General features: G+C 41.4%; 1 long non-coding RNA gene across 1 annotated transcript; it reads right to left on the reverse strand.

Moving 5' to 3' along the window:
• Positions 1-1,300: 1,300 nt before the first annotated feature.
• Positions 1,301-12,387, reverse strand: LOC311297095. Its single transcript, XR_014628752.1, has 5 exons — positions 11,958-12,387; positions 4,725-4,778; positions 4,554-4,635; positions 3,848-3,926; positions 1,301-3,470 (listed from the first exon to the last, which is right to left on the reverse strand). It is a non-coding gene; the product is annotated as an uncharacterized lncRNA (long non-coding RNA).
• Positions 12,388-14,399: the final 2,012 nt, after the last annotated feature.

The following is a 14,399-nucleotide window of genomic DNA, read 5'->3' on the forward strand; positions in this document are numbered from 1 at the left end:
GTTGTTAATGAATAAATGAAACTCTATGCATTTGATAGTACTGATGTAGGGTACCATCAGGAATGACCAAACGTTCACACTAAAACAATAAGTAAATTGTTTTAGCAATGGTGTTTTCCATCTTTCCCTCAATAAGGGATATATAATCCCTTTTAATAATAAAAAAAAACAATAAATATATATATATTATTTTTTTTTTTATCTAGATTAATCTCACTGTAATCTTGGAATTAATCTAGATTAATCTAGATTAAAATGGCTCATCTGAATTCTGCCGAAGGCATTCAGAATATGTGTGCTACCCAAATAATGACTAAAGGGCACGTGTTTCTTAAATACAAAGTGACATTTAAAAGAACTTGTATGCCAATTCATGAACACGCTATCTTTGTAGACCATACCTGCATGGCTCCAGCAGTTTCTCAATCCATGAAATGTAGCCAAATATTGTAGTAGTTATAAACAAAGGTCTATTTTTAGTTCAGATTAACATTTGAGGGCAGCAATTTTATTCATAATGTCAAAATAAAACCAACGTAATGTTACTTGAAAGGATTATAGCCTACTATTCCTGCCAAACTTCCATGGTTGCAGTTAGTGTACAGTAAATCCATGGTAAATGTTGCAGATCTGTGGACACTGGATAGTTCATTCACAGCACAATGTTTCTTCCTGGCTTCCACGCACTGTTTGATCCGTTAATAACGGAGAAATGTGAATGTTTCTCACTAGATCTCGCAGCAATGTTATTACTTAAGTGGCGAAATCAAATTATTTCTTTACTGGATCTCTTAGCACTGTGTGTCGCTTGATCAAGATCGGCTCGCGCTGCTTTGGTCCAAACTGATAAACAACGGTCCGTCAACCACACAATAACGAGTAGCTCAGTTTCGTTCCGCTTACATTACGTTTGCCATTTGATGTCGGACAATGTTGTGGTCGCGCCAGCGTCTCTTACATTATGAGCGCGAAAATATCAAGGTGAAAGTCATCATAGCTTGTGTAGTATAGACCCAGCTCCCAACCCAACTTCGAGAATAGATTAACGGCGATATTTTATAAGAGTCTCACGTTAACGGAGCACGTTTACGCTGATAACGGCCCACCACTAATATATATATATATATATATATATATATACATACATACAGTGGGTACGGAAAGTATTCAGACCCCCTTAAATTTTTCACTCTTTGTTATATTGCAGCCATTTGCTAAAATCATTTAAGTTCATTTTTTTTCCTCATTATTGTACACACAGCACCCCATATTGACAGAAAAACACAGAATTGTTGACATTTTTGCACATTTATTAAAAAAGAAAAACTGAAATATCACATGGTCCTAAGTATTCAGACCATTTGCTCAGTATTTAGAAGCACCCTTTTGATCTAATACAGCCATGAGTCTTTTTGGGAAAGATGCAACAAGTTTTTCACACCTGGATTTGGGTATCCTCTGCCATTCCTCTTTGCAGATCCTCTCCAGTTCTGTCAGGTTGGATGGTAAACGTTGGTGGACAGCCATTTTCAGGTCTCTCCAGAGATGCTCAATTGGGTTTAAGTCAGGGCTCTGGCTGGGCCATTCAAGAACAGTCACGGAGTTGTTGTGAAGCCACTCCTTCGTTATTTTAGCTGTGTGCTTAGGGTCATTGTCTTGTTGGAAGGTGAACCTTCGGCCCAGTCTGAGGTCCAGAGCACTCTGGAGAAGGTTTTCGTCCAGGATATCCCTGTACTTGGCCGCATTCATCTTTCCCTCGATTACAACCAGTCGTCCTGTCCCTGCAGCTGAAAAAAAAAAAAAAACACAGCATGATGCTGCCACCACCATGCTTCACTGTTGAGACTGTATTGGACAGGTGATGAGCAGTGCCTGGTTTTCTCCACACATATCGCTTAGAATTAAGGCCAAAAAGTTCTATCTTGGTCTCATCAGACCAGATAATCTTATTTATCACCATCTTGGAGTCCTTCAGGTGTGCTTTCATGTGTCTTGCACTGAGGCTTCCGTCGGGCCACCCTGCCATAAAGCCCAGACTGGTGGATGGCTGCAGTGATGGTTGACTTACTACAACTTTCTCCCATCTCCCGACTGCATCTCTGGAGCTCAGCCACAGTGATCTTTGGGTTCTTCTTTACCTCTCTCACTAAGGCTCTTCTCCCCCGATAGCTCAGTTTGGCCGGACGGCCAGCTCTAGGAAGGGTTCTGGTCGTCCCAAACGTCTTCCATTTAAGGATTATGGAGGCCACTGTGCTCTTAGGAACCTTAAGTGCAGCAGAAATTTTTCTTTGTAACCTTGGCCAGATCTGTGCCTTACCACTATTCTGTCTCTGAGCTCTTCAGGCAGTTCCTTTGACCTCATGATTCTCATTTGCTCTGACATGCACTGTGAGCTGTAAGGTCTTATATAGACAGGTGTGTGGCTTTCCTAATCAAGTCCAATCAGTATAATCAAACACAGCTGGACTCAAATGAAGGTGTAGAACCATCTCAAGGATGATCAGAAGAAATGGACAGCCCCTGAGTTAAATATATGAGTGTCATAGCAAAGGGTCTGAATACTTAGGACCATGTGATATTTCAGTTTTTCTTTTTTAATAAATGTGCAAAAATGTCAACAATTCTGTGTTTTTCTGTCAATATGGGGTGCTGTCTGTACAATAATGAGGAAAAAAAAAGAACTTAAATGATTTTAGCAAATGGCTGCAATATAACAAAGAGTGAAAAATGTAAGGGGGTCTGAATTAGTGTCCAAATTAGTGTTCAAATTTAGTGTCCAAATCTTGACAAGTGCTTTGCAATTACTTCTTGCTTGTCCGGCCTTGGTTTTAGGGCTATGCTCTGTGGCAATGGGGGTGGAGTCAAATGAGAAGATTTGTCCTTGAAAACTATGCTGTGTTTCAGGTGCCTCTGTATAACTTTCTCAACCAGAGTCTCTCTGAATTTTTCAGTGGTGGGTTGGAAAATCACTTTGGCTGTCCATTCTTTTGTATGTTTTGGTAAAACCACATTGTACCAAGGTACACCTATTAAAAATGTAAAAAATAAAAAAAATAAAAAAAAAATACATTATCCTATTTTGTCTTGATAACATTACAACTACTGAATATTCCCCTTTGCGTCATAACTATATGAACATAAATCTTTTGTCAAATGTTTGATAATTTATCAGTAGTTATCCACAGTATTTTAAAAAAATGTTTGTATCAGGTGCACCTAAACTAACATTATTATATATGTATAACTAACTTACCAGTGTGTTTGAAAAGAGTAATTTGCCTCAAATCCTTTAAAGTCCTTTGTCCAGGACAAGACTCTCTAGAGTGTGGAAGGCACGCAAGTCTTTATCAAGCCAATTTTCCTTTGTTGCTGTTCAGGACTAAGATCATGGTGTCCACATTTTTTCGGCTGTCCTTCAATCCAACGCCTTGGATGTGATGAAGAAGGAACTTCCAATTCACAATCAATTTCTGTATAAATACATAGAGAAATAAAGTAATTATTATAATAATGTATGAACTACAAGCATAGAAACATAGATGTTTGGGGTCCGGCAACCCCAATATTTAAGAGCAAAATTTAGGTCCCTACAAAGAATAAAGTGTGACTAATCATAGTAATTGATTTTTTTTAAACCAAAACATTTATTCTGTATCCTGTTATGGTTCAGGGACTCAAATGATTTGGGACTCAAATATAACATTAGTACTGTATAAAGGCAATTATGTCTATGTAACGGCCCCATAAAACATAACATAAGTGTACCTGTCATTAAAAATAAATAAATTATACTTGGTATTAATGTAAAGAACTTTCACGGTCATGTCCACAAGTTGCAGAGGAATACCATAAATGGTTGCAGATCGTATCCATGGCTGCAGCTCTCCATTGTCCTTATATCTTGACATACAACTTTTTGGAAAGACCTAAAAAAAGATCTATTATCAAATCTTGAACAAGGATGGAGAATATAGTGCATACAGGTTAATTGTTGTAGTCTTCACAATTTATTGTATCAGTTTGTTGAACCATGCAAACCAAACATTGTATATATGAATAAATAAGATTTATCATATGCTACTTTTTGTATAATTCATGATTAATATAATTAGATATGATTATTAGCTTATTGTGACCTTTGACTACATGCCGGATGTCAAATTCATGCTGAATGTTGGGATAATCAGCATGCATTATCTTCCGAATAGATGGCGACCTGTCTGTGGTCAGCACATCTATTTGGATTCATTGCTCTAGTAGTTTGTTCACACCGCTCTTGAAACCTATTAGCCCAGTGGCCACTGAACTAGATGCTTTAGTAACCTGACAATTAATACCATACGAGACAAACAAGGTGTGTATTGTCATTGATGTTCAAAGTATCATACATATTTTATTAAATATTATTAAAATAATTTTACAATAGGTCATAAAATGCAAAATCTGCCAGTAATTTTTTGAGTTATGTATTTCACTTTAAAATACTGAACACTTACTAAGGTTACTTTTAATTAATAACATATTGGATATAGAATTATGCCATGTAAACTAACCTGCATCAACTCAAAGTGAACAATCTTGTCTGCTGTGTCATCCATTAAACTATAAGTGTTGTATTTTGCCAAACATCCTGGGCTGAAAGAAGCACAAGTACAAAATATTTCCATGTTACATTTTTCATAAATAAATAAATAAATAAATAAATAAATAGTACATTTACTTGCCTGTCTGACCTCCTGTCCCCTGACAAATGAACTGGATTACTGAGTTCATTTTGCCTGTCAAAGTCATTGATTTGTCATAAAACAGAATGACACAAACAGGTAAAGTATAAGATGGTTTATTTAAAGCACTTAGGAACAGACACGGCAGGTGAGTAGATGAATTGAAGAACGATTTAGATAATGGATGAAGATGTTGGAATTGATTAATTAATTCATTATTCTTATAGCCCTTTTTTGCAAAATAAATAAGGACATTAAATTAGTGAAATAAGAATTACCCCATACCTCCAAACAATACATCAAATATGGCAAAATAAAGGAACAATATAGGATTCTCATTGCCTTACAATTTAACATAAACTTTACTCAAAACGGCAATGTTTTTGCAAATTTTATTTCTTACATAAGCTATGTGTGACTTCCATTTAAATTTTCTCATCAATGAGTACTCCTAAAAACCTAAATTCTGACACTCTCTCAATAATTATTCCATTTAAAATCAAACAAACATTATCAGGGCATTTTTTATTTGTAAACAACATAAATTTTGTTTTACTTAAGTTTAACTTAATGGTTGAAGTAGGACCAATTCTTGTTTAATACGTTTCATTAATATCTTTAAGTTCTTCCCCGATACAAAAAAAAAAAAAATAGTATCATCCACAAAAAGAACAAAACGTAAAATCTTTGATTCATCAAGGAGATTATTAATATATAAAGTAAATAATTTAGGCCCCAGCACAGAGCCTTGAGGGACTCCACACTGTATTGTTTCCAACTTAGATTCATGGCCTATATACTCTACATATTGTTGTCTATTTTCTAAGTAACTAATAATCCAGTTTAATACTACACCTCTAATTCCATATGTCTGTAATTTAGATCAATATACCATGATCAAGGGTGCCGAAGGCCTTTTTAAGGTCAATAAAAACACCAACTGTGTAATTTTTATTCTCCAATTCTGTAATAATGTCCTCTGTGATTTTCATCAAAGCCATAGCTGTTGAGCGGGTACTTCGAAACCCAAACTGATTATCATGTATCAAAGAATGTTTTTCAAGAAAATAATAAAAATTTTTAACAAAAAGCTTCTCCAGAATTTTTGAAGATTGAGAAAGCAAAGATATAGGCCTATAATTTGTGAGACTATGCCTATCACCAGATTTAAAAAGGTGAATAATTTTAGCCACCTTCATTTTATCTGGAAAGAAACCTGTATTAAAAGACAAATTAATTATATATTTTAATGGTCTAATAATACAACGTATAGTTTCTTTGACAATATACACATCTAAGCCATCACTATCACATGAATGTTTACTTTTTAATTTAGAGACAGTGGAAATAATTTCACTCTCACTAACTTTGTCCAAAAAAAGGGATTGCATGACTCTGCTTTCACCTGTCCAGCTTTTATTTTCATTATGCAGTGGTATAGTTTTAGCAAGATTTGGACCAACATTGACAAAAAATGAATTAAATTCATCAGCCATTTTTCCACCACTTATCTCGACGTTCTGTTCATTCATTAAGTATAATGGCTGACTATAATTCATTTTACTGCCCATAACCTCCCTTAAGACTTTCCAAATTTTTTTATATTACTTTTATTTTCCATCAACAAGTTAGTATAATAATCTTTCTTTGCATGTCTCATTATAGTAGTCAGCTTATTTTTATAGACTTTATATATTTTTTCTGCATTTACTGTCCGATATTTTACAAAGTCCCGATAAAGCTTATTCTTCTTTTTGATTTCAATATACCCTTCGTTAACCAAGGTTTATTATTATTTCTTGCTTTATCATTCAATATTTTTATTGGGCAATTTTTATTATATAACCACCCCTCCTTGAACGGCCACCTTACCGTGGTGGAGGGGTTTGAGTACCCGAATGAACCTAGGAGCTATGTTGTCTGGGGCTATATGCCCCTGGTAGGGTCTCCCAAGGCAAACAGGTCCTAGGCGACGGGTCAGACTAAGAGCGGTTCAAAACCCCTTATGATGCCCAAAAAAAGGAGGACCGTGACGTCGCCCGGTATGGCGCAGCCGGGGCCCCACCCTGGAGCCAGGCCTGGGGTTGGGGCTCGTATGCGAGCGCCTGGTGGTCGGGCCTCCCCCCATGGGGTCCGGCCGGGCTCAGCCCGAAGGAGTGACGTGGGGCCACCCTCCCGTGGACCCACCACCTGCAGGAGGGACCGTAAGGGGCCGGTGCTAAGTGGATCGGGCTGCAGTCGAAGGCGGGAGCCTAGACAACCCGATCCCTGGACGCGGAATCTAGCTCTAGGGACATGGAATGTCACCTCTCTGGCGGGGAAGGAGCCTGAGCTTGTGCGTGAGGTTCAGAGATTCCGACTAGAGATAGTTGGGATCACCTCTACGCACGGCTTGGGCTCTGGAACCACACTCCTCGAGAGAGGATGGACTCTTCACCACTCTGGAGTTGCCCATGGTGAGAGGCGGCGGGCTGGTGTGGGTTTGCTTATAGCCCCCCAGCTCAGCCGCCATGTGTTGGAGTTCACCCCGGTGAACGAGAGGGTCGCTTCCCTACGCCTTCGGGTCGGGGATAGGTCTCTCACTGTCGTTTGTGCTTACGGGCCGAACGGCAGTGCAGAGTACCCGGCCTTCTTGGAGTCTCTGGGAGGGGTGCTGGAAAGTGCTCCGACTGGGGACTCCATCGTTTTACTGGGGGACTTCAACGCCCACGTGGGCAGCGACAGTGACACCTGGAGGGGCGTGATTGGGAGGAACGGCCCCCCTGATCTGAACCCGAGTGGTGTTCTGTTATTGGACTTCTGTGCTAGTTACAGCTTGTCCATAACGAACACCATGTTCAAGCATAAGGGTGTCCATCAGTGCACATGGCACCAGGACACCCTAGGCCGGAGGTCGATGATCGACTTTGTGGTCATTTCATCCGACCTCCGGCCGTATGTCTTGGACACTCGGGCGAAGAGAGGGGCGGAGCTGTCAACTGATCACCACCTGGTGGTGAGTTGGATTCGATGGCGGGGGAGGAAGCTGGACAGACTCGGCAGACCCAAACGTACTGTGAGGGTCTGTTGGGAACGTTTGGCCGAATCTCCTGTCAGAGAGATCTTCAACTCCCACCTCCGGCAGAGCTTCGACCAGATCCCGAGGGAGTCTGGAGATATTGAGTCCGAGTGGACCATGTTCTCCACCTCCATTGTCAACGCGGCCACTCGGAGCTGTGGCCGTAAGGTCTCCGGTGCCTGTAGAGGCGGCAATCCCCGAACCTGGTGACCGACGGGCCAAGCGGACTGCAGCCCGGGTGGTTGTGGAGGCAAAAACTCGGGCCTGGGAGGAGTTCGGTGAGGCCATGGAGAAGGACTATCGGTCGGCCTCGAAGAGATTCTGGCAAACCGTCCGGCGCCTCAGGAGGGGGAAGCAATGCCCTACCAACGCTGTTTACAGTGGAGGTGGGCAGCTGTTGACCTCGACTGGGGATATCACCGGACGGTGGAAGGAATACTTCGAGGATCTCCTCAATCCCGCCGTCACGTCTTCCATTGAGGAAGCAGAGGCTGAGGGCTCGGAGGCGGACTCGTCCATCACCCAAGCTGAAGTCACCGAGGTAGTCAAGAAACTCCTCGGTGGCAGGGCACTGGGGGTGGATGAGATCCGCCCTGAGTACCTCAAGTCTCTGGATGTTGTGGGGCTGTCTTGGCTGACACGCCTCTGCAACATCGCGTGGCGGTTGGGGACAGTACCTTTGGACTGGCAGACCGGGGTGGTGGTCCCTCTTTTCAAGAAGGGGGATCGGAGGGTGTGCTCCAACTATAGGGGGATCACACTTCTCAGCCTCCCTGGGAAAGTACTGGAGAGGAGAATCCGGCCGATAGTAGAACCTCGGATTCAGGAGGAACAGTGTGGTTTTCATCCCGGTCGTGGAACACTGGACCAGCACTATACCCTCTACAGGGTGCTGGAGGGCTCATGGGAGTTTGCCCAACCAATCTACATGTGCTTTGTGGATTTGGAGAAGGCATTCGACTGTGTCCCTCGCGGCGGCCTGTGGAGGGTGCTCCGGGAGTATGGGGTCCGGGGCCCTTTGCTAAGGGCTATCCGGTCCCTGTACGACCGGAGCAGGAGCTTGGTTCGTATTGCCAGCAGTAAGTCAGACTTGTTCCCGGTGCGTGTTGGACTCCGGCAGGGCTGCCCTTTGTCGCCGGTTCTGTTCATAATTTTTATGGACAGAATTTCGAGGCGCAGCCAGGGGCCGGAGGGGGTCGGGTTTGGGGACCACACGATTTCATCTCTGCTCTCTGCGGATGATGTTGTCGTGTTGGCCTCATCAGACCAGGACCTCCAGCATGCACTGGGACGGTTTGCAGCCGAGTGTGAAGCGGCTGGGATGAAAATCAGCACCTCCAAGTCCGAGGCCATGGTTCTCAGTCGGAAAAGGGTGGCTTGCTCGCTTCAGGTTGGTGGAGAGCTCCTGCCTCAAGTGGAGGAGTTCAAGTATCTTGGGGTCTTGTTCACGAGTGAGGGAAGGATGTAACGGGAGATTGACAGGCGGATCGGTGCAGCTTCTGCAGTAATGCGGTCCCTGTACCGGTCTGTCGTGGTAAAGAAGGAGCTGAGCCGCAAGGCGAAGCTCTCGATTTACCAGTCAATCTACGTTCCTACTCTCACCTATGGTCATGAGCTGTGGGTCATGACCGAAAGGACAAGATCCCGGATACAAGCGGCCGAAATTAGCTTTCTCTGCAGGGTGGCTGGGCGATCCCTTAGAGATAGGGTGAGAAGCTCGGTCACTCGGGAGGAGCTCAGAGTAGAGCCGCTGCTCCTCCACATCGAGAGGGGTCAGTTGAGGTGGCTCGGGCATCTTTTCCGGATGCCTCCTGGACGCCTTCCCGGGAAGGTGTTCCGGGCATGTCCCACCGGGAGGAGACCCCGGGGAAGACCTAGGACACGCTGGAGAGACTATGGCTGCGTCTCATTTCTCTGTCTTACCCCTTACTCTTACCCCTTCCCCTCGGTTTTGCGCGTTCATGTGAGGGGAAGTGGTGTCCCTATTCTCATTTTGATTAAGGGCTAGGGCCAAGGCGTAGGGCTACATAGCCCTTGAAACGAAGTCTGCGGAGGACCACACTTGAAAGAGAGGGGTAGGAATTTCTCAGAAGTGAGTCGCACAAATTTATGTATTTTCAGCAGTTTAATGACACTCGTTTTTTATGATACCTTTAATAAAACGTTCAAGCGGTTTTAGTTGTAATGTTTTTGTTTTGAATCACTTGTTAACCGCTAGCTAGCAGCTATACGCTATTTGCCGTTTGCTAATGTTTTTGCTTATGGTGTCGCAGGCGCCGCCGTTAAATACAATGAAACAATGTCTTTGACTGATGGCACACAAGCGTGCAAAGATAAAGAGAGACCAGGCAATCGATATCACAACCCGAGACGACGGCATCTTCGTTTGTTTATGTCAACGCGTATCGCCTCTGTTGACGTAGCAGCCAGCTAGCGGAAAGGGAAGATGATGCAAACGTAATCGAGTGGTGTCTCATTTCTTAGAGAAACGTTCTTCCCCCTGCCCCCCTTCACTCGGTATCGAAGGGCAAGGGGAAGACGCAGACAAAGGGGTAGGGGAAGGGGAAGGGGAAGGGGTAAGACAGAGAAATGAGATTGGCCCTATGTCTCCCGGCTGGCCTGGGAACGCCTCGGTGTCCCCCCGGAAGAGCTGGAGGAAGTGTCTAGGGAGAGGGAAGTCTGGGCATCCCTGCTTAGACTGCTGCCCCCGCGACCCGGCCCCGGATAAGCGGTAGAAGATGGATGGATGGATGGATAGATACTTTAAAAAAAAAAATCATAAGCCTTATTTACATTATTTGTACTATAAACATTGTCCCAGTGTTCTTTCATAAGATCATCCCTAAATATATTTAGTCTTTCCTCAGTTCTTAACCTAATAACTTTACTAGACTTTTCTTTATTTGTTTTTACTTCACAGAAGTGAGTTACAAATATCGGTAAATGATCAGTTGTATCATTTATCAAAAGACCACTTTTGACCGTTTTTTCAAATATATTTACAAAAATGTTATCAATTAATGTGGCACAACTGGAGGTTATTCGGCTAGCCCTAGTAATGGTAGGATAAAGGCCTCTGCTATACATTAAATCTAGGAAATCTAAACTACTAGTATGATTAGACACATTCAAGAGATTTATATTGAAGTCCCCGCAAATTATAGACACTTTATTTTCATTCATCCCAACTAATAATTGCTCCAGCTTGTTATTAAATGCTGTAATGCTAGACCCTGGAGTTCTATATATGCATGTGACAACAATATTCCTCTGTTTCTTCATTTCAATCTCAACAGTTAAACATTCCATTAAATCTTCTGTTGCAGTAGTCATGCACTCAATTGTTTTACATTTCAGATCACTACTAACATATACAGCAACCCCCCCTCCTCTCTTATTAATCCGATTTCCTAATGTTTTTTTTTGTGGTATTTGTTATTATTGAGCCACATTCTTGACATCTTTAAAAAAGCTCCATGACATTGGGCTCGATGACAATCCATTTGTTTTGTTTCCGATGCATTTCACATTCCACTTGGGGCTGAAGTTGATGTTGAACATAGTGGCTGAAAACTAAGATCTTTTTTGTCCGATGGAGGATCTATGGAAAGTGTAGCGTTTATACGCCCACGTATAAATATTATTAATTATTGTTCATAACGGAATATGACCAATAATTAATATTTTAATTATTTTTAATTATTTTCAGAATTTACTGTAGCAGAATCAATAGTATGATAATTTCATCAGTTCATCCAATGAACAGAAAGCATAAACAAGTATTAACTCTAGGAAATATAATATCTTCCTGGCCAAGAAAGAATTAATCCCCAGCAAACAATAAATTACGAAGTAAATTAAGGGTAAAAGCATAGGTAACTTAAATCGAAGTTCAAGACAATAAATCTGATAAGCACACACGAGTAATCTCTTTTAAATACAAACAATACTTTATTGATTATATAGGCTACTAACACATAAAGCTAATATCTAACACAAACACACGCACACACACACACACAAATACGCGTTGCAGAAAGGGATAGAGTGAGGAAAGAGTGGGTTTAAGAGTGAAAGGATGAAATCTCACGATTCCATATACACTTAGACATGACCTGAACGAACCATCAATCATTAATTTAACCCTTCTATCGTTTCTTAAGACTGGTTATTACCCTTATCAAAACACCAGTTTCAGCTTAGAAGTCTGGAGGTAGTCTACTTGCGTATTTGCCTTTGGGGATTCCCTTTTTGTTGCGTGAAAGGGGTTTTCCCGGTCCGTTCGGTCTCCTCGTGCCTGATGTCTGGATCACGTGGTCAGTCACGTGGTGTGCTGGCGGAATGAAAGTCTTTGTTTGAAGCTGGCTTTGCAGAAGAAACGTAGCTCGAAATCTTGTCGCAAAACTTAACTTAGAACCGACACTCACAACGGAAAAGAAATGAAACTAAGAAAAGAAAGGAAATTGAGAGTAGATGATGATGGCTTGAATGAAGCTGTTTAACCCATGTTCTTCAGATCTTGATTTGGGTTATTTCGTTTGCGCGTTTACATGGTTCCTATAGAGAGAGAGAGAGCACCGAGAGAGAGAGCTTCGAGAGCAGCGAGAGAAAGCAGCGAGAGAGAGAAATTTGTTTTTGGGTCTAAGGTTTTAAACTAAAAGTTTGTCCAACCTCCAGGATGAGTTCTGACCAATTAGACACTGCCTTTGTTTTCAAAGTCATAAATCATGCGCTATCTGGGATCTCCTTACTAGCAGAGAGAACAGAGGCTACAGTTTAGACATGATTTCTAATTAAAAGAAGATCAAAACATATTACACCGATATCATTCAAGCCATCTTGCTAGTTGTGTTCGTAAGATAGCATTGATATGAAACAGTACACACTTTCATTCATTCACTCCTTCTAATAGTTAATATAATAACTATTACCTGAATTAAATGGGATCAAAACATATTATCTTATTAAAATATGCATATAAGTGGTGGAAACAACCCAGGATTAGGTAGTTGCATGATTGTTTGATCATGAGTCCATTGAAAATTGTTCTTGAATGATTTTATGTATAGTTATTGATAAGAATCAGTTCTCTGGTGAAGAGACAGAACTCTGTTTGTTCAGAGGTCTTAAGGAGGAGGTGTTCAGGAATGTTGTCGGGGGTTTCAGTAACATCTGCTGGTGTCGATTCTTCTTTTAAAGGGTCTTTTGCAGACTCTCTGGCACCGGGATGGGTGACTTATGGCTCTGGTCTTGGTGATTTGACTCTGGAATGTGCGGACACTGTCTTTATCTTAACCAGTCCGTAGTAGGCCACAAAGCTAGCCATTGACCAGTTATGTGTTAGTGCCGGGGGCTCCTTCAATTAGTCAGACCGGTGATGATCATGAGACGTTCTGAACAAATCTTCCCCCCCTCAGTCATCGAGAAGTAGAGAATTTGAATTAATATTCAAAAAGAAGATTAGTTGGTGGTTGCTTTCTACCCATTGTCGCTACAAAAGCATGCTAACATCAAGCTCCCAATTTTCTTAATTTTGCTCTTCAGTCTGTTCTGGTTGATTATGGATGGTAGGCTGTGAAATGACATGGATTAAAGTTGGTTTATAATATAAGTGATTATAAATTAGTAATAAAATCACTTCTGTGCATATCTGCGTACTTGTATGGATATATCATACTTTTTTATTTTTAAATACAACATAAAATAATGTATTACATTTCTGCTGGATAACACAAAAAGCATAACTTGCAATAATTCGATTGGTTTAACTGGTCACAAATATTTGGTAATTACAGACTGGTGGGAGCGTAATGGGGGGAGGGCATAATATGTCCCAGATGTTGAGGTATTTTTCCGCTTTATCTGAGTTTCTGGACTTTTGAGCACTAAACAAAGTTTAGACGGAGCATCTGTAACCTGTTGGGTGGTAGTTCCTGGACCAGAGTGTTGTTTTACTGGTGTTGACTGTGGAACATTATGCAAAAACACTCCTGCTCCCTGGACCTCTAGCTCTGCGTCATAGTATGTTGCTAGGAACCCTTGATTTTCAGGAGACGGATACTTTTAGGAGTTAAAAAAGATATATTACAGTTTAACACTGTAACGAGGTTCAGATGTTATGGGAAGAAGGAGGCGGGAACCGGCGAACATTAGTGACGCACGCACTTACAGAAAACTGTTTTAGGTAGCACGCGAGTAACACATTTCATGTGTTTTTATGCCTGAATTGTTTAAAAATCAATTAAAAACGTAAAAATGCAAACCTTTCATGATGACTGGATGGACAATTATCCCGACCGCCTTTCTGGCCTCTCGGGCAGTTAAGTTGTCGAGTCCTGTAACTGTAACTTAAATGTTGTTTAGAAATGTCCCCTCTGAATTGGGCTTTAGATGATTTTTGTTACTAGGCTTTTAACATTCTAGAGGCTTTTAGATAAATGTAATGCCTCAGCAAATCAATTAAACAACAAAGTTTATACATTAAAAAGTACATTCCCTAATTTAATAGAGTGGCAGCTTATTTTGTTACTTCTACACTTACGATTTTGTGGTCAATACTAGAGAATTTTTTTTTTTTTTTATTTACATGAAAAAGTTAGTTTCAAGTAGATTCTATA

This window comes from Rutilus rutilus (genome assembly GCF_951802725.1).
Source record: "Rutilus rutilus genome assembly, chromosome: 9".
Taxonomy (NCBI): Eukaryota; Metazoa; Chordata; class Actinopteri; order Cypriniformes; family Leuciscidae; genus Rutilus; species Rutilus rutilus.